Source organism: Solanum lycopersicum, chromosome 11 (assembly GCF_036512215.1).
Source record: "Solanum lycopersicum chromosome 11, SLM_r2.1".
Classification (NCBI taxonomy): Eukaryota; Viridiplantae; Streptophyta; class Magnoliopsida; order Solanales; family Solanaceae; genus Solanum; species Solanum lycopersicum.
In genome coordinates this window covers 35,997,643-36,020,128 of record NC_090810.1, presented here as the reverse complement: position 1 = coordinate 36,020,128, position 22,486 = coordinate 35,997,643, and positions in this window count along the sequence as shown.

Below are 22,486 nucleotides of genomic sequence, written 5' to 3'. Positions count from 1 at the left end.
TTCTTTTATACCAAGGTATCATCATTAACAAAGTAGATTAGGGTTATCTTTCAAGATTTGGGATTCAATAGCTTCATCATGCTTATTTTATCACAATCATATAATCACATTCATGCAAGCATACAATTAAGCATATAAAAGAGTTTACAATACTACCCATACATATCATTCGCTATTAAGAGTTCACTACGAATAGTATAAAAACCATAACCTACCTCCACTGAAGATTAGAAATTAAGCAAGCAAATTCCCAAAGCTTTGTTCTTCTTCTCTCCCTGTTCGATCCTCTCTCTCTCTTTGTTCTTTCTATTTTCTTTATTCAAACCCTCTTTCTTTTACCTTAATTAGTATATAATTGAGAATAAAAGATGGCAATAATAACCCACTAATTAACTTAAGGTTACCTCTTTTAACCCCCAAGTAATTAGACTTATTAACATTAACCCACTAACTTTATAATTAAAGTAGGAAGAGTCAAAAACGTCCCTTAAAACGTATAAAGAAATCCAACCCAGACTGGGATTACGCAGTCTGTGACGGCCCGTCGCGCCTGCGACGGTCTGTCCTGCTGCTCCGTCACAGACTTCAGAGACTCAATTTCTTTGAAGGGTCTGTGACGGTCCGTCACACCTGTGACGGTCCGTCCTGCCATTCCGTTACGAAGTTCAGAGAGTCGATTTCAGTACCCAATTTTCAGATTTTCTAAGTGTTTTGAAACGAGACCCTGCGACGGTCCGTCGTGCCCATGACGGTCCGTCGTGGGGTCCGTCGCCTCAGCCTATTTTTTCCAGAAATAAAATCTGCTGCTCAAAACGACTAAACAGGTCGTTACAATAGATACCAATTTACCCATCGTTCGTCCCCGAACGATCACAAGAAGGAAAACAAGGGCGAAAAGGAGTACCTGAATCTGTAAACAGATGTGGGTATCTTTCTCGCATATCTGCCTCCTTCTCCCAAGTGGCTTCTTCAACGGGTCGATTCTTCCATTGAACTTTGATGGATGCATTCTCCCTTGATCTCAACTTGCAAATTTCCCTATCTAGAATGGCAACAGGTTCCTCCTCAAAAGACAAATTCTCATCAAGCAAAACTGAATCCCAACGGATAATGTAGTTTCCATCTCCATGGTATCTTTTCAACATCGATACATGGAATACCGGATGCACTCCGGACAGCCCTGGAGGCAAGGCTAACTCATAAGCCACCTCCCCTACTCGCTTAAGTACTTCAAATGGACCAATATACCTTGGGCTAAGTTTACCTCGCTTACCAAACCGCATCACCCCTTTCATTGGCGAAACTTTCAACAAGACTTGTTCACCCTCCATGAACTCTAAGTCTCTAACCTTTCGATCTGCAAATTCTTTTTGCCTACTTTGCGCCGCTAGAATCTTTTCTTGAATAGATTTCACTTTCTCTATCGAATCCCTCAAAAGATCATTACCCCAAGGTCTAACCTCGAATGCATCAAACCAACCAATGGGGGACCTACATCTCCTACCATACAATGCTTCAAATGGGGCCATATAAATGCTTGAGTGATAGATATTATTGTATGAAAACTCCGCTAAGGGTAAGAAGCTATCCCAATGGCCACCAAACTCTATTACACATGCGCGAAGCATATCCTCCAACACTTGAATCGTTCTCTCAGACTGAACATCGGTCTGAGGATGGAACGCAGTACTAAGGTCCAACCTAGTACCCAATTCCTCATGCAATGTTTTCCAAAATTTAGAAGTAAACTGCGTACCTCTATCTGATATGATGGATAGTGGAACCCCATGCAACCGAACGATTTCTGAGATATAGATCTTGGCTAACTTCTCGGCATTGTAAGTCACCTTAACCGGAATAAAATGAGCAGACTTAGTTAACCTATCAACAATCACCCAAATAGAGTCGTACTTACCCATCGTCTTTGGAAGACCAACCACGAAATCCATTGCAATCCTTTCCCACTTCCATTCCAGAATGGGCATTTTCTGAAGTGTTCCTCCGGGCCTTTGGTGTTCATACTTTATCTGTTGATAGTTTGGACATTTGGCAATAAAATCCACAATATCACGCTTCATTCTACTCCACCAAAAGTGTTGCTTTAGGTCACGATACATCTTGGTTAAACCAGGATGTATAGAATACCTTGAACTATGAGCCTCTGTCAGAATAGTGTTGATCAAATCATCAACTCGGGGTACACATACCCTTCCCTTGATCCTCAAAACACCTTCCTTATCGATTTGTGCTTCCTTAGCCTCTCCTCGCAATACCTTATCTTGGATTCTGCGCAGTTTCTCATCATCAAACTGCTTTCCCTTAATCTTGTCAAGGAAGGATGATCTTGCCTCCACACAAGCTAAGAATCCTCCCTTCTCATTTACTTCTAATCTCATAAGGTCGTTAGCCAGAATCTGAACTTCTCTAGCCAATGGGCGTCTAGAAGCTTGCAAGTGAGCTAGGCTTCCCATTCTTCCCGCCTTTCTACTTAAAGCATCCGCTACAACATTCGCCTTCCCCGGATGATACAAAATACTGATGTCGTAGTCCTTCAGTAGTTCCATCCATCTCCTCTGTCTCAAGTTCAAATCTTTCTAAGTAAAGACATACTGTAGGCTACGATGACCCGTATAGACCTCACACTTAACCCCATATAAATAATGTCTCCATTGCTTTAATGCAAACACTACCGCGGACAATTCCAAATCATGAGTTGGATAGTTACGTTCATGCAATTTTAATTGTCTTGAAGCATAAGCAATCACATTCTTCTCTTGCATTAGCACTGCACCCAAACCCGAATAGGATGCATCACAATAGACACTGAAATTCTTACCTTCCACTGGCAAGGTGAGAATTGGTGCAGTAGTCAACAGAGTCTTGAGCTTCTGAAAGCTTTCCTCACACTCATCCGACCATACGAATGGGACATTTTGCTTAGTCAAGTTCGTCAGTTGGGAAGCGATAGAAGAGAATCCCTTGACAAATCGGCGGTAGTAGCTAGCTAACCCAACAAAGCTCCTTATTTCTGACACATTAGTAGGTCTTACCCAATTCTTCACTGCCTCAATCTTAGAAGGATCAACCATCACCCCATCCTCAGAAACCACATGCCCCAAGAAGGACACTGCATCTAGTCAAAACTCACACTTGGAGAATTTGGCATAGAGCTTTTTCTCCCTCAACATTTCCAATACCCTTCTCAAATGCTCTTCATGTTCCTTCTTGATCTTTGAGTATACCAATATATCATCAATGAATACGATCACAAAGAGATCCAGATATGGCTTAAAAATCCCGTTCATCAAGCTCATGAAAGCAGCAGGGGCATTTGTAAGACCAAAAGACATCACTACAAATTTGTAATGCCCATAACTCGTTCGAAAAGCAGTCTTTGGCACATCCGTTGCCCGTATTTTCAATTGATGATAACCGGATCTCAAGTCAATCTTAGAGAAGACACAAGCACCTTGTAGTTGATCGAACAAATCATCAATGCGAGGAAGAGGATACTTGTTCCTAATAGTTACCTTGTTCAACTGCCGGTAGTCTATGCACATCCGAAAACTCCCATCCTTCTTCTTCACAAACAAAACCGGAGCACCCCAAGGAGATGCACTTGGTCTAATGAAGCCTTTGCTCAACAACTCTTGAAGTTGTGCTTTTAACTCTCTTAACTCCGCGGGAGCCATTCTATAAGGGGGTATAGAAATGAGGCGAGTACCCGGTTCAAGATCAATACAGAAGTCAATATCCCTATCCGGTGGCATACCAGGAAGATCTGCAGGGAACACATCCAAAAACTCACGGACTACTGAAACTGACTCAATCGAGGGTACTTGGGTAGTGTCATCCTTGAGATGTGCCAAGAAAGACAAACACCCTTTACTAACCATTTTCTTAGCACGAAGAAAGGAGATGATACGCACCGGATTGGAAGTGTAGTCACCCTCCCACACTAACGAATCTGTCCCAGGCTTGGCTAACATCACCGTTTTAGCATTACAATCCAAGATCGCAAATTGCGGAGAAAGCCAAGTCATACCCAGAATTACATCAAAATCAACCATTTCTAAGATAACCAAATCTACATAAGTGTTGCTCCCCACAAAGTTCACCAAACAAGACCTATATACCTTTTCAACTACCAGAGACTCACCCACCGGAGTAGAAACACGAATAGGCATATCAAGTAATTCACAATGTAAATTTAGACCATTAGCAAATGAGGAAGATACATAAGAAAATGTGGATCCAGGATCAAACAATACAGAAGCCATGCAATCACAAACCGAAAGATTACATGTGATGACAGCATCAGATGTCTCCGCTTCAGATCTCCCAGGGAAAGCATAACAATGTCTCCGTTTCGCCCGTCTGTCCGTTGCCCCTACCATGTTGTGATATAGTGGCTCCAGTTTTCCCATCACCCCGACCGTTTTGGTGACCACCATTACCTCGACCACCACGTCCTCCAGAATAACGGCCTCTACCATGACCACCTCTACCTCTAACATTTGGAGGTCTGTAACTCTGTTTTGGACAATATCTCTTAATATGTCCAATCTCCCCACATCCATAGCACTCTCTGGGTTCATGCATAGGTCTCTCAGAGAAGTGTTGACCGGTCTGAGGTGGACCCCCAACTACAGTCTGTAGTGAAGACTGAATTAGTCGGACTGAGTAACCTCCGGAACCTTGTCCTCTAGAGTAAGAACCATTAAACTCACCTCCTTTTCGAAACCTCTTTGATGTCGATGCCATGGTGAATTCATCTGGCTTCACTCCTTCCACCTCTACCACGAAATCTACCACTTCTTGGAAGGATTTTGCTGTAGCCGCTACCTGTAAGGCTGAAATCCGCAACTCTGACCTCAACCCCTTTACAAAACGATGAATCCGCTCTTGTGGACTGAAATATAGTTGGGTGGCATACCGGGATAATGCACGAAACTTAGCCTCATATGCAGTAACCGACATCCTACCTTGCTCTAGGCTCAAAAACTCATCCCTTTTCCTATCCCTCAAAGTCTGGGGAATATACTTCTCCATAAACAAGCTGGAGAATGATGCCCAAGTCATTGGTGGCGCCTCTGTTGGTTGACACTCAACATGTGACCGCCACCACATTTTGGCGTTCCCTTGAAACTGATAAGTCACAAACTCAACACCAAACCGTTCTACTATACCCATCTTGTGTAGTAGCTCATGATAGTCAACCAGAAAATCATAAGCATCCTCCGATTCAGCACCCTTGAAGACTGTAGGTTTCAATTTCAAGAACTTACTGAAAAGTTCATGCTGATCATTTGTCATTATAGGCCCTGTAGTCAGACGTGGAAACGTGCCTATTTCCAATGAGGCATCCATGCGGGGAGCCATAGAAGCCGCATGTTGTACCTCCGGAGCCTGAGTTGCTGGTGCAGAAAACACTGGAGGCACTTAGCCTTGATCAGATAGCCCGCTAAGATAAGCAAGAACTTGATTGATCATTTCTGGGGTAGGTTGGGGTGGCAATTCCTCATACTGCACTTGTTCATTTTCCCCATCCTCCCCTTCTCTTACTACTTCTTCAGTCGGTGGAGGAGTCACTGCCCTAGTATCAGATGGGCTAGGTGCTCGTCCTCTTCCTCTAGAGGACGTCCTCCCACGACCTCTACCACGGCCTCTTGCCGCTACTCTTCCTCGAGCTACAGCCCCAATGGCTGGCTCAGACGCTTCTTGTCTTGCCGATGTTGATGTTGGCGCAGTCGTTGCTGTAGTTCTAACCATCTGCGAAATAGAATGAAGATGGTCAGATACCAATTTGTATCACCTAGATACCAATTGGACCCAAGTAATAGCACGAAAGAAAGAAAGAATGGAATTTTCCTAAAGTCTTATAGCCTCTCAAAGAAAAGTAAAGGTTTCCCCCTACCATTCCTTAAGACTCTACTAGACTCGTTCTTGTGTGATGAGACCAACGAACCTAATGCTCTGATACCAAGTTTGTGACGACCCAAATCCGGGCCGTGACTAGCACCCACACTTACCCTCCTATGTGAGCGAACCAACCAATCTAAACTCTAACATTTCAATATAATATCAACAGTAAATAATGCGGAAGACTCAAACTCATTAAATAAAACCAATTCATTAACTTCTAAAATTCAACATCTATTATTCCCCAAAATCTGGAAGTCATCACCACAAGAACATCTATGATCAAATTTCTAAACTAAGAGTACTCTAAGAAGCTAAAACAAATAAAAGCTAGTCCATGCCGGAACTTCAAGGAATCAAGACATGAGGAAGAAGATCCAGTCCAAGCTAGAAGCATTAGCTCACCCTGAAGATCCGGTGTGACGAAGACTGGCTAGAATTACTGTTGAGTTGAAGACGACGGCACGTTTGCTGCACTCCACAAATAACAAAGAAGAAAACATAAAAGTAGGGGTCAGTACAAAACACGGGTAATATCCTTAGCATGCAGCATTTACAGTTACCATAACCCTTGGTTACAACACCAAGCACATCAATGAGGACTCACGCCTCCTCATCATACTCATTTGGGAATTAGGTTCATTAGATTTGAATATATTATCATCTTTCAAGATTCATTATCTTTATTCCCCTCGTGTCGGTACGTGACACTCCGCTCCTCATATACTATCCTGGTGTCGGAACGTGACACTCCGATTCTCATTCTATCCTGGTACCGGAACGTGGAACCCGATCCATATTCTATCCTGTGTCGGAACGTGACACTTCGATCCTTATATACTATCCTGGTACCGGAACGTGGCACCCGATCCCCTAATCTCACTACTTTCGTTCATCAAGCCTTCTTTTATACCAAGGCATCACCATTAACAAAGTATATTAGGGTTATCTTTCAAGATTTGGGATTCAATAGCTTCATCATGCTTATTTTATCACAATCATATAATCACATTCATGCAAGCATACAATTAAGCATATAGAAGAGTTGACAATACTACCCATACATATCATTCGCTATTAAGAGTTTACTACGAATAGTATAAAAACCATAACCTACCTCCACCGAAGATTAGAAATCAAGCAAGCAAATTCCCAAAGCTTTGTTCTTCATCTCTCCCTGTTCGATCCTCTCTCTCTCTTTGTTCTTTCTATTTTCTTTATTCAAACCCTCTTTCTTTTACCCTAAGTAGTATATAATTGAGAATAAAAGATGGCAATAATAACCCACTAATTAACTTAAGGTTACCTCTTTTAACCCCCCCCCCCCCCAAGTGATTAGACTTATTAACATTAACCCACTAACTTTATAATTAAAGTAGGAATAGTCAAAAACGTCCCTTAAAACGTATAAAGAAATCCGACCCAGACTGGGATTACGCAGTCTGTGACGGCCCGTCGCGCCTGCGACGGTCCGTCCTGCTGCTCCGTCACAGACTTCAGAGACTCAATTTCTCTGAAGGGTCTGTGACGGTCCGTCACACCTGTGACGGTCCGTCCTGCCATTCCGTTACGAAGTTCAGAGAGTCGATTTCAGTACCCAATTTTCAGATTTTCTAAGTGTTTTGAAACGAGACCCTGCGACGGTCCGTCGTGCCCATGACGGTCCGTCGCCTCAGCCTGTTTTTTGCAGAAATAAAATCTGCTGCTCATAACGACTAAACAGGTCGTTACATTTAACCTAGGTCAGACAGAATTTTATAAAAAAAATGAACATATCAAAATGAACTAGGCTAATACTAATTGATAAAAAAAATGCAATATAAACGAGTAGAGATTAGAGACACATACCAGAGAATTTGTGAAAAACAAGAGGGAAAAGTACTTGGTGATCAAGAAGACACCCAGAGCAGCAGCTCCGACTAGTAGATGATGACTTTTAGGAATTTGGAGAATTTGGGGGAAAAAGATCAACTGTAAGAGAGCTTTGAAAGTTGAAAAGGGAGGGAAATGGGAGAAAGAGTGAAAGAATGGGGTGAAATTAAGGGGTGGGGGTTTTAAATGATTGAATTTTTAAAAAAAACCAGCCGGGTCGGGTCGGGTATGCTTCATTAAAGACGCGACGATTCCCCGACGATGGTCCGTCTCGTTTGTGACGGTTCATCGTTGGTTACGTCACGTGTGCCCTAGTTTGAAAATAACAGAAAGACATACTTGGCACAACGAATTCATGTGAGGGTCCATCGTAGAAGCAACGGTCTGTCATTGTATCCGTCAGTGACTGCTGCAGAGTAATTTTCTGCAGAATTTCCTGGTGATGTGCCTGCAAATTTAAAACCCATTAGTGGAGAATTCTACCATTACTAGATGCAGACGGGTGTCACGCTCATCATCAGAGCCAATGACCATGCGGGCAGACGGGGCGACAGACTTCGATCGCCCGCGTGCATAGATGCGATCTTGCTTGGGTGCCATAGTAGATAGTACATGGCACGATGGGTTTATGCAACGGTCCGTCACAGGCACAACGGTCCGTCGCTGTATCCGTCAGTGACTGCTGCAGAGTAATTTTCTGCAGAATTTCCTGGTGATGTGCCTGCAAATTTAAAACTCATTAGTAGAAAAATGCTACCATTACTAAAAAGACTATAAGTGTTTGGTTGCCTCCCAACAAGCGCCTGATTTAACGTCGCGGCACGACTGAGGACACTTGATTACTCAGCCTTCATCAAGATGGTATGTCTCTATCACTTCATTCACCGTTGCAGTATGCCCAAAATAGAGTTCTATTCGTTCTCTATTCACCTTAAACCGCACTCCCTCCTTGGTTTTTAACTCAACTGCTCCACGAGGGAATACTTGGGTAATCAAGTAAGGGCCAGTTCGTTTGGACTTGAGCTTGCCCGGAAGACAAGGCAATTCAGAACTGTCTAAAAGCACCAAATCCCTAACCATAAACTCTTGTTTTGCACTTTTTTGTTCATTCTCCTTATTCATCTTTTCTTTGTGGGATATGGCGGATACCGATTGGAGGTCACCACTCTGCCTCATGGTCCTACAAATGTTGAAGGTCGCTTCTTCATTGTTCAACCAAAATTTCATCTGCCCCTTTTCCATATCGACTAAGACTCTGCCTGTAGCAATGAATGGCCTCCCAAGAATAATAGGCACTTCAAAATCGACTTCACAATCAAGAATAACAAAATCTGTCGGAAATATGAATGACTCCATTTTTACTAGCACATCATGGAGTATCCCTATAGGCCTTTTCACTGTTCGATCAACCATTAGTAGCCGCATCGCAGTGGGTTTTGGGTCACCCAAACCCAACTTCTTGTAAATCGAGAGAGGCATGAGATTTATGCTTTCCCCAAGATCACATAATGCTTTCGCAAAATGTAATGACTTGACTGTACAAGGAATAGTGAATGCACCCTGATCTTCATTCTTTTGTATGAGAGATCTTGTAGCAATAGCACTACAATGCTGCATTCTATCATCATCCTCGAAAGTGACCAATCTTTTCTTTGTAACCAGATCTTTCATAAACTTGGCATAACCGGGCATTTGTTCTAGACCTTCTACCAAAGGGACATTGATATAAAGATGCTTCAGCATTGTTATAAAACGCCGATATTTACCATCCTCGGTCTTTTCTACTAATCTCTGAGGGAAGGGTGGTGGTGGTCTAGGAATGGGAATTACCTTCATAGGGACTTCTGCATCTTTTCCAGTGCTCTCTTCTGCTTCACTACTACCCTTTACCACCTTATCATCATCCTTTCTCACCTTTTTCTCATTAGACGGCATAGGTGGGTCAATGGTTTGCTTACCACCCCAAGTAGTAATTGACATACAGTGCGCATCATTTTTCAAATTTTGGACAGTGTTGCTAGGAAGAGTGCCCGGTTGCCGTGTGTTCACTGTCACATATAATTGGGCCATTTGCAACTCGATCTGCTTAATCGATATTACATGTGTATCGACTTTTTGCCCAATACCTTCTAAATCACACCTTAACTCTTTAATGTGCTCATCACTAGCATCGAACCTCCTCATCATTTTGTGCAACATATCCTCAACTAGCGCCATACTATCTCCACCATCCCTAGGAGTAACTTCACAATTTTGAGGAGGGACATAGGGCCTATTCCTATCATTTCTGTTATCGTAGTTACCCGTGTTGAAGTTGTTGTCGCGGTTGTAGTTTCCATCTCGGACATAATGACCCTCACGATTATAGTTACCATAGATCCGACCTTGCTTCCCTTGACCTTGGCGCCAATTATCCTGATTTGAGCCTTGGGTGCTCAGTCGGAAACCCCCCGTCTATTCATTTACTGCATAGGATTCCTTCGCATAATAACATTCATCATTAGGTGGGCTGGTTTAGGTAAGTAGTTAACTGTATTTATCTTTTCTGCACCCCCAGTGATATGTTTTAGTACCAACCCTAGCTTAGTTCTCATCTGAGCCATTTCTTCACGAATCTCATCTGTGGCTAGGTTGTGAGTGGACTACACTGCGAAGGTATTTCTCCCGGTATCTGACTTCCTAGTACTCCAAGATTTATTATTCCGGGAGATATTCTTTAATTTTTCAGCAATCTCAGCATAAGGACACTCCCCATAAGATCCACCTGCTATAGTGTCCAACAACGCTTTATTATTATCATCCTGTCCTCGATAGAAGTATTCCTTCAGTGAATCATCATCTATACGGTGATTTGGGACACTTCTCAAGAACGAGGTGAATCTATCCACGAACTACTAACTGACTCTCCTGGTAGTGTCACAAAGTTGTTCACTCTGTCTTTGTGGTTTAGTTTCTTGGAGACCGGATAGTAGCGTGCTAAGAAAACATCCCTTAGTTGGTTCCAAGTGAAAATTGAGTTGTACAGGAGCTCAGTGACCATATAGCAGCCTCTCCCGTCAGTGAGAGAGGAAACACTCTGAGCCCTATTACATCTAAGTCCAAGTCAGGCCTCCCTGCACAGCTTTTACACACTGCCTTTACCTTAGCTATATGGGCATGTGGATCCTCAGATGGTAGCCCTGAAAACAAACCTCTAGCAGTGAGAATTTGCATCAGGCTACTAGTTACCACAAAGGTGTGTCCTGGTGGTAGAGGAGGCAAGACAAGTGGCCCATGGGAGTCTGCTATGTTATCATAGCCTCTATAGTATGCTTGGTGCCGTGGAGCGGGATTTTGTCCCCTCTGTTGGTGTTCACCTAGGGCATTGGGTAACAACTGACCATGAACATCAACGGAGCTGGGATGTTCTGGTTTGGATCATCATCATTAATTCCCAAGTTTCGATTCATGTTGTGTAGTGTACGCTCTAATTCATGATCGTGGGGAAACAAGGGTTCTCTTCCTCTCCGTGTATTTGTCATACAAGGAGGGTGGTTCTGCACAAATCAAAAAAAAATTAAAATCAAGAAAATATCAACTAAACTATAGTAATAAGTTTAAGTTAATCTAAAAGCTACTTTCCCCGACAGCGGCACCAAAATTTAATACGCTCAAACTTACTTGTCAAATAAGAAGTAAAGCGGTCGTGTCAAGTAAATAACCCAACTAGTGAGGTTGGGATCGTTCCCACGAGGAAAATAGTTTAGACTTAACTTCAATTTATTATTACTATTGTTCAGTCAATTACTTCCTTGGAAAACAAAAATGATAAAAAGGGGGGTTTCTATTCCTAAATAAATGAAAATAACTAGAGAAATTTAAGAGACACTTAACAGCTTCAAATGTTGGAGTTTAATCAATTAATGAAAGTAACTAGGGTTTACGTGTTCCCCACAGGTTCATAACTTGATAAGTTTAACTATAACAATTCTTTCCCAGTATCTTGCATGCAAAGTGATAAGTTATGTATTTCTAAATTCTTGGTCCAGCATCTAGAAAATTTCACTCTGCACCTTGGTCCAGTTACGTGTTTTGCTATCCTAACCCTTATCTTTACCTCATATTAAGCATCGTATTCGATATTTGACTAAGTTATTACCTCGTACCAATCAATCTAGCCTATTAGATCGTATACACTAAATCTATGTTGATAATTATTTTCCTATTATCTACCTCCTTGGTCCGGCAAGTAGCATTAAGGCGAGTTCTAACGTTGGCCATCCGTTAAAAAGACTTCTAAGTGAAAGAATTATCAATACATGCAAGACACTATTCTAGAATTGTTATTTTAGTTAAATCTTATCTCATTATTCGCCTATGGTTCCCACAACCCTAGTTATGGAGTTTAGTTACCCATAGTCATAATCACAATATTCAAATATATGATATAAGAATTCATGTACTTACTTCAATGAGAAAGAGTAAAATCTGAAAGTTTGCTTGATTAATCAACAAAAATCACCAACAATCAATTACAAGAATCTCAAAATAATCAAGAATCTCACAAAAGGTCTAAAAAATAATCAAGAGTCTAAAAATAATCAAGGGCCTAACCAAATAATCCAGAGTCTAACCTCAAAAACGAGGTTTTCGAACTATTTATAGAAAATAAAAACCTAATTAAACAAGAACTCTATTTGCTGAAAATCTGTCAAAACGCAGCTGGATCGACGGACCTCGGTGACGGATCGTCGTGGTCACGATGAGCCGTCATGGATTCCGTCGTTCCATACTTGTGAAATTTCTTTTGTAGCTCTCTTCATTACCCTCGACGGCAGGTATGACCGATCGTGAGAGAAACAACGGTCCGTCGAGGGTCTTCGTTCCAAAACACTTGAACTCTTGGAATATGGGTACTGGGACTACTTCTCTGATCTTCATGACTAACCTGCAAGACGGACCGTCATGGCTACGACGGTCCGTCACGCTTTCCGTAACCCCACACTTGGTCAGACTTCCCCATCTTCCTTCAGCAGCTGCACTACACTGTCACCTATGGACCGTCACAAGCATGACGGACTGTCACAAGCTCCGTAGGTGGTCTCTTCTGCATTTCTTCGCTCAAAAACCTTCACATTCATTTTTGGACAAATTTCCTGCAAATAAGGAGAAACTTATATAAAAATCAGCACAAAAAGGCTTTTGTACACACGAAACTTAAGGAAAAAGTATTAATAATACCGTGAAACCACGGTATATTATGGACTCTGATAGATCTTTATATTTTTCTTTTCATCTTTTATTATTTCTAATTTTCTAATCTGAATACATGAGACGACAAACTTAAGAAATTTAAGGAAAAAGAGTCAATATTACCCCTCAATTTTGTTTATTGGTTAACTTTTCCCCTGTCGTTAAGAACAAATTATTTTACCTTTACCGTTAATAAACTTAACAAATATACCCCTCCTTGGATGAAAAATCCTAAATCAATTAAAATTATCCAATTTTAATCCGACCGGACCCATTTAATAATATAACCCATTTCTTTTACCCAATCGACTTTGTTTTCTCCACCACCTCTACAATATCTCCTTCACCACCACCTCTTCCATTACTCTACCTCCTCCAACTCAATAGCTAGCCCTATCAAGAGTCAATTTCTTTCTTTCTAAGACCAAATCCCTTCCAGAATTTTCAATAAAAGATAACACAACTAAAATTGTAATTTTATTCTGTTTCCCAACAAAAGCAAGTAAATTTAGTACTCTATATTTTTCATCTTTGACATAAATTTAGTCTCTACTAATAAATTAGTACTAGTAGTATTTTTTTCCCTCAAGGATGCAATATCTGTTTTTTGCTTGTGATTCTGTATTGGTTTTGTTGTATACTAAATTTGGTGAAGATGGCAAAACAATTCATTGCTTTTATAGGTGGCTAGCCTTATGAATTAGTTGTTCAAAGCCTATGGTTTATTGGTGTGATTTAGTTTAATTTTTCAGAAGATGTTGTGTGATGATTGGGGGAAACATTTTCTTGTCCAAAGAGAGACAAGTGTTGCAAGAAGTTGGTAAATGAGAAAAAATATTTAAAAGTAATTTCAGTAGGAAGAAAGTTGCAAGTCTCTAGTTGGTTTTTTTCCTTAACTCATAGATCGAGTTCAACTAGGTTGCTATTATATCTTCCTTTGTTTGAGTTGAGGTAATACATTTTGCATGCTTGGTTAATACTATTAAGTGGGAGAGGCGGTGGTTTCAGCGGTGGTGGGTGGTGATTTGTTGGTGGTGGGATGGGGAAAACAAAGTTGATTTGGGTTAAAGAAATGGGTTATATTATTAAGTGGGTCGGGTCAGGTTAAAATTGGATAATTTTAATTGATTTTGGGTTTTCCATCTAAAGAGGGTAAATTTTGTTAAGTTTATTAACAACAAGCGTAAAAATAACTTGCTTTTAACGGCAATGGTAAAATCAACCAATAAAACAAAGTTGAAGGGTAATTCTGACCCTTTTCCCGAAATTTAACATTGATGGTATTTTCTATGGTAAGAAATTACTTCTATATTCTGTAATCTTTTTGGTGGAAAGAAGAAGGAAAAGAAAATTATTTTATCATATGATAAAAACGAGTTTAGATGAATTAGTACTACTTTAATATGTTTGAGTATATTTTTTGTAGTAAGTTTTTCTTGGATGGGTAAGATTAATCTTATTTTCTTACCAAGCGCATTCAAGCATTGCACCTCTTCAATAATTCTTTCAATGAGAAAATTATTTTGTGTATAAAGGCTAAGATGAGTATATGTTGTCTCCTAACAATATTTGAACATGGGTTTAGTTTCTCGTTGAAATCCAACATCTTCTAAGAAAAATTAGAATTTGGTGAAAACTGGGTAAGAAAAAAATAATTTGCAAGAAAAGTGACTTGCATAGAATCGTTGTTGACAGATAGAATATGATTCAATGAGAGGAAAAATTAGGTACTATTTTTGTTTTCCTTTATTATTATTTTTTCTATCCTTTATAAGTTATGCAATTTAATTCATAAATGTTAGGATAGATTTTCATTATGTGATGATCTCAGAATATATCTTTATTAATAATTAATATGTATTCAATTTAAAGGAGATAATTTTTTTTGTAGTTTTCTACTCCATGTGAAACTTGATTATGTCTTACTTTTGGAAACTAATTATTTTTTACTCTGCTGTTATGAAGAATATAAGAACTTCATGAACAAATCAAATTGTGCATTGATTCAAAAAATATAGAAACTTCACCAATTTGTTAAATACTATGCTTGATTGAATATTCTGACCTAAAAAGTTTATAATCTTCGTCAATAATATTAAGGCTGAAGAATTCGAAAAAGATAAAATCTTCTTTGTTATCTAGAAACAGTGTTGTATTTGAGGTTTCTAGAGATTAAAACCTTTTTGATTTACCACTTTGTCTGAATATGAAACTGATTGGAAGAATATAAAAGCTTCATCAGAATCCAAGGTGTTGGATTTTAAAAAGGTGCAAATGGAAAATGAAGAGTTGCGACTTTTATGAAAAGTTGTGACTTTCATGGAAAGTTGTGACTTTTATGAAAGGTGACGACCTTTCCGAAAGATTGTGACTTTTCCAAAGGTTTGTAACCTTTCTAGTACTGCACAATAAGAACATTTTCGCACTACCCTTTGTTTTCTATAAATTTGAGGGATTTTCTCTCATTTTAAATATAGAATTTATGGAATTTTTCTCCAACTACTAAATCTAGTATTTTAAGTGTACTTTACTGTCGTTGAGTGATTCGCTGACACCAGAGTTTTTGGTATTTATACTCTGATGATTGAGATCATTTACTCTGGGAGGTCATATTCCAAATCAAACTTCAGATATTAGATGGGAATAATTTTCTTAAGGGGAAACCGTGAGTTGTCTGAACTTGATCTTTTTCCTATTAATTTTTTTTAGATTCTGGTACGTGTTTTACAAATTTTAGATTTGTGAATTAATTTCAGTTCTTCTATTATTTTGTTCTTCACTGATTCATTAAACTTGGTAACTTCGTGTTTCTGCAAAGTTTGTTGGAATCAGTAAGATTCTTTAGACACATATTAACAACAATTCTTCTTTAAGAAAAATATTTCGTATATTTTTCTAATCTATTTCTGATTCTAGTTTCGGTACTAGTTTTAATTTTCTAGTTGTGAAAATGTTCTTAAACCCTGTCGTCTTACAAAGATGTTCAAAGTTTTGTTCTAAGTATGTTTGGAATACGAGATGATAAACAATCTTAAGGAAATTATTATACTGTTAGTATTTTTTGTATTCTACTGATTGAGAAAATCTGATCATGGAAGTAGAAGATAAATACATTACTTCTCCATAATTCGTTGCTTTGTTTAGCAAGGTCGAAGTAAGAATGTAACATAAAATTTTTGTGGTATTCTATTTAAATATTATCACGTAACCTTCTCATTAAATTGTCTAAGGAGAAAAATAGTTTCGAAGAGTTATAACTTTGATTTTTTTTTTAATTATGTCTATCTTTTTGGAAAAAGATCTGCAAACCATATGTTGTGGAATGAATTTTACTTGAAAAATACTGTTACTTTTAAAATTCTTTAGTTTGCAAAAATGAGAGATGCATAGTTTGCTTGATAAAACTGTATGTCAAAATGTTATAGTTGGAAGACTATTTGATAAGAAAAATATTTCTATGTAATAAAGAATATGTGTTATTCTGTTTGGAGAAAAAAAAATTGTCGGTTTGTACTCCATGAGAAATATTAGTGTGTCTGATTTTTGTAGACTAAAATTTTTTGTGGTTTAATACTTTGAATAAATTGGACTATGCAATTTGTTTGAAGAATATGAAAACTTCACATAATAAGTTAGTGTTGTACTTTTGATTTTCTATAAACTTCAATGTAATATAGAAATAAATTGTACAATTTTTTTCCCTTATTGTTAGTAATTAAAATTCTAAGTGGTATGTCTATTTATGATTGAGAAAAAATATCAGTGACTTAGAATTTGTGATTTTTGTGTCTTAATGGAAAGAACTTTGACATTGTGTAAACATTGTCAAAGAGAATTGCAGCACTATAATTCTTTCGTAGAATATACAAGCAATAATTCTTGAAAGATAGTGATGTAACAATTTACAATATAGTTTATTCCATTTGAGAAATGGAAATGAAGAAACTATTTCTAAACAGGTCAAAATAGAACCTAAGATTGTGGATTGTATGTTTATTAGATATGCTACAAATAGTAAAGCATGTTGATTTATGGTTCCTAAGTCTGAACCGTCCGATAGTCAAGTAAAGGGTCTAAACAATCTCCGAAAGAACTAAAGGAGAATGTACTTAACAAAGAGATTCAGAGGCGTAGTAAATGTCAATGGACAAATTACTTCCTCCGGATTTTATTTTTAAATATTTATTCTTGAAAATGAGTTCATATAGTCGAAGAAGATATGTCATTATAGATTCATCATTTTTGGAAAGAGACTGTCAATAGTAAGATATATTCAATCTTTCATAATCATACTTTGAGAGTCAGTCGATCTTCTCCAGGAAATAAACTTTTGGGTTCAAAGTGGATCTATAAAAGGAAAAGAAAGTTGATGAAACTATTGACAAAATACAAAACAAGACTTGTTGTCATAGGCTTTAGAAAAAAACGAAAGCCTTGATTATTTTGATATATAATAACCTCTAACTAGGATTACATCGATTCAGATGTTAATTGCGCTAGTTGCGAATATGTCAAAATAGATGTGAAAATATTTTTTGGAGGAAGAAATTTACATGGACAACCCGAGGTCTTTGTGGTTCTTGATAAAAAAGTGTATAAACTTGTTAAGTCACTTTATGGATTAAAAACAGGTGCCTAAATAATGACATGCGAAGTTTGACCAAACTATATTGGCAAATGAATTATAGAAAGAATGTGATAAATGTTCTACATCAAAGACATTCCAAATCACAAGGTCATTATTATTTTTTATGTTGATGACATATTGATCATCAAAAGTGACATATTTGACATAAATACTACTGAGCATATGCGATAAAGTAACTTTGATATGAAAGAAATTGAAGTTACTGATGTGATTGAAAAGGTACTTGACAAATTCAAGTAGTTGAATTTCAATATTGACTAGACCCCAATAAATGTGAGCTTTGTACTTGAAAAGAATGAAGAAAAAAATGACTCACAATTGGATTATACTAAAGTATTTAGAAGTATGATATATATCATGAAGTGTGCGCGATTAGATATAGAACGTGCTATTAGTAAATTAAGTCGGTTCACAGGTAATCTCAATCAAACTCATTGGATGATAATGAAAAGAATTTTGGAGTATTTAAAACATACTTAAAAATTATTGTTTTGTATTATAACTAATACTCAACAATATATAGGAAGAATATAGTGATGCAAATTGAATCACCAGGTCAAATGAAATAAAATTCACGAGCGGATATCTATTTACTTTTGTTGGAGGAGCAATCTGTAGGAAATCTTTCAAACAGAAATGTATCGCTCGCTCTACTAGGAAATCCGAGTTTATCTCTCTAGATAAGGCCGGTGAAGAAGTTGAATGACTCCAAAATTGATAAGGCTAGTGAAGAAGTTGAATGACTCCAAATTTCTTGAAAGATTTTTTGCCCCTTTAGCTTTAGTATCCATAAATTGTGAGTGAATTTGCAATAGGTACAACGTGGAGGATGATGTAAAATGAAAAGTCTCATCATATATGACATTGACATAATATCGTTAGAGAACTACTTTCTAGTGAAATTATCATAATTGACTATGTTAAATCAAAGGATAAATGTGTGGATCAACTTATAAAAGGCCTAACCAGAAAGGGAGTTGATAGATTATCAAAAAGAATGAGACTATGGTCGAGGACAAGTAATTGTGAAGGTAACTCTACCTAGAAGACTGGAGATCCCAAGATCTACGTTAAGGAGAACAAATAAAGTCATTAATGACGGTTCAACATTGTCAAAATATTTTTTATGGTTCATTCTCATGATAAGACAATGTTAAGTAACAAGGATAAAGACAATAAGACTATTTAATGGTTTTAAGTTTGATAAAGAGAATATCAAATGGTGTATCTATGAGATAACACATTTAGAAATCACCTATGTAAGTGTGAAGTGTAAGCCTCTTAAAGGGGAATTCGGCAATGCTAGTTCTCTAAGGCACTTATAAACCAAGACATGTTCATGGCTGGAATGAACAAAACAATGAGACAAAACAGTTCAAGGGTTGCTTGTGTGAATTATGTTGTCTAGGTATACACCAAAGATCGACGTTTCAAAAATATCAAATCTACCAATCGACCGAGTATATTCGAATGTTCACTATAGAAAGTTCAAAGGGAAACTCACTTATCCATATGTGATCAATCCTTATTTAAATCACATAGTTTTTCCTGCATATATTTTAACAATAGTCATTCCCTATTCATGTGGGGGATTGTTGGGTTCTATATGTGTGAACAAGAAATGATGGGTTGCGACTCTCCTGAAGGGTTGTGACTTTGTCGAAAGGTTTTGACCTTTATGAAAAAGTTGTGTCTTTTCTAAAGAGTTATGACTGTTTGAAAAGTTGTGACTTTTGCAAAGGATTGTGACCTTTTTGAAAGGTTGTCTTGTTTCCAAAGAGTTGCGATCTTTATCCTTTGTTGGCTATAAATAGAGAGGTTTTCTCTCATTTTTCTGCATTGAATTCTTTCCTCCTCTTGTATACATTTCTTACAATATAAAATTGATTAATCGTGTTTGTGTGTGATTTGTTATTGTCATTTTGAGTTCGTTGGAATTATTGAAGTTTAAGGTACCGCTAATTCTTTAGTGGTTAATCCATTTTATTTTGGGAGGAATTAATCTGCAACCTCGAATACTTGAGGGGAATAAATTTCTTAAGGACACAGGGGGTTCTGTGGACTCGGATAGTTCCTTGTGTTTTTCTTTTCATCTTTTATCATTTCTGGTTTGCTAATCTGAATACAGGAGACAACAATTCTATAACACACACACAAACACACGCACATGCGCGCACACACGCACATCAAAATTAAACAAATTATAAATCAATAGTGTAACACGTCTCAAAACTCTTTAAATATACTAAGTATGATATGTAAGTTTTAAATAAAATATCTGAAACTAAAAGACTCTCCAAAATTGTCTATCTATGAAACATCTACTATACAAAGATGAGTTTTGGTACATACCCATGACTCTTCAAAAGAACTAATACTAACAACTCATAAAACTGGAGTCCTCCGAAGATAGGAGGTCATAATCAAAAGCTGACGAGCGGATGGAGTGAACTTAACAGACTCTTGTAGAGGATTCTAAATACTTGTAACTGCATCATTAAAAGATGCAGGTGGAATGACACCAGTACTAAATGTACGAATATGTAATATAGCTGAATAACAAATTTCTAAATGAAAATATTGCAATAAACATGGATATAAACTCAACTACTGTAAAGAAATAAAGTAATGACATCATTAAAACCTTACAAAAATTATTTACTCGTCTTTGAACTCAACATATTAAGTGTTATAAAGGAATACACTTTTAATTCTATTAGAGAGATTCTCGTACCGAAAATCATCACTATGAGCTACGTGATGATACAAAGTTTTGCTCATACTGTCAAAATTGTCTTATATTGTGCTGAGATATATGACACCTTAACTAAGTGGATCTACTAAGCAATCAAGATTCATCTAAAATATGATCCTTTATACAGGTTAGCAAGACGTGATTTATGACGATTTTGAGTTTTCTGAACTCATTCCCATATCGGTGTTTAATACTACTCCCAACAATACATGCATATGTTCATAATCAAATGTATAAAACATACTCTTTGTCTAGTTTGAGATAATTGCTCAAATTATCCATTTAAAAGAGGTAACTGCTCTGGAATATCTCTGAACTCATAAACTTGTTTAGAAATCAAAGTTTCTATTTTCTCAAAATAATGCTCTCTTTCTTCATGTGAAAATGGAACATATGGGAAATACTTAGTTCCCTTATACTCTTTGTCAAACTCTTTACTTCCTCAAAATTTCAGTTAAAACACAAATGTTATCTTTAAAATATTCTTAAAATGTATAACTCAAAATTGGGTTCATGACCAAATCAACTCAAGAATCTCAATAACAAAATAAAAACTCAACACTCAGAACTCAAGAGCATATAACTCAATGATACTACTCATCTCAAGAATACTCAATTTATAGCATCCATGCTGAAATATATTCATGAATGAATCAACTAAAAAATCTCAATGCATAACATATATCATTTCAACAGTTAGAATAGAGTTTCAAAAAGAATCACAAAGTTAAGAACCGAGAACTCAACATCAACTTATTTCAAGAATACTCAATTCTAAGGATAGAATCCTAGATTACTCTTTTACTGATTTGAAAATAAATGTAGTTCATGAGGACAAACTAGTCCAACACTATGATAGTCTTACATGCCTAGAAGAATAAAGTTCTTGAAGAATCTTGAAGAAGAACTTAATTAGAAGCCTTGAAACCCTATCTTGAATGAGCACCAAGTTTTCTTGAGATTCTCGAATTAGCTTCTTGAAACTCTATGACCAAAACTTAGGATTCTAATTAATGATTCATAATTGAATAAAGAAATTTGAGTTGGCAAGAATGAAATTCTTGGAAATGACTTACCTTAAAGAAGATTCTTGAAAAAAATTGAAAGGATCTTGAATGAAAGTCTTCTACTTTAATTTTTCCTTATAATTTTGTCTTAGGGTTTAAGAGATAAAAAATCTGATTGGTTTAGTCCCATAATTAGTTAAGAAATTTATTTATGATTTTCTTGGAGGTAAAAAGACAATAATGACCTTTTTTAAAATATTTTTTCGCAGACTGATTCGTCATTACACTGTTTCAATTTACTACAATGCTAAATAACTTTCTACTTGGAACTCCGATTAATGCAATACTGGTGGTGTTGGAAAGAAGTCTAAAATATCTTTAATTTGATAGTTATGGGCCCCGTAAGTCTTTAAATTCTAAGAGATATGATCGTTTGAAATTGCCCCAAGTAGAATCTTGTATCATATGAAGTTGACCCAAGTAGAATCTTGTACCAAAACTTACTCAGTACGGATTTCAATTCAACTCTGTGCTAGGGGATTCTAGTGACCTTTAATTCATATCCAAATTTATTCCCACACTAAAGAATTGACTTTACACATATGGACAATTTAAAGAATCACCCAGTATGATCTTATTAACAAATGAAGAATGGTTTGAATCTTCACTTAACACTTTTTTAGGGTGTTACGTTACACAAATTTTAATAAAGTGAAGTTAAATCCTAGCTATAGAGGTATAGGTTGCGATTTTTCTATCCTTAGTGAGCTGGAATTTTTCGTGATAATATGATTACTTTATTTTCTTTACATAACGTAGTTTATGTCATTAGTAAAGGAACGAATCGAATATACAAGTTCCTTAAACAAATCTGGGGATCAGTATTCCAACAGAATACTTCACAATCATCACAAGTATGGAATATATAAAATATATATATATATATATATATATATATATATATATATATATATTCCAAAATAAGCTGATGTTTTGATAAATAAGCTAAGCTGATGTTTCAGATATTTCAAAATAATAAGCTAATGTTTC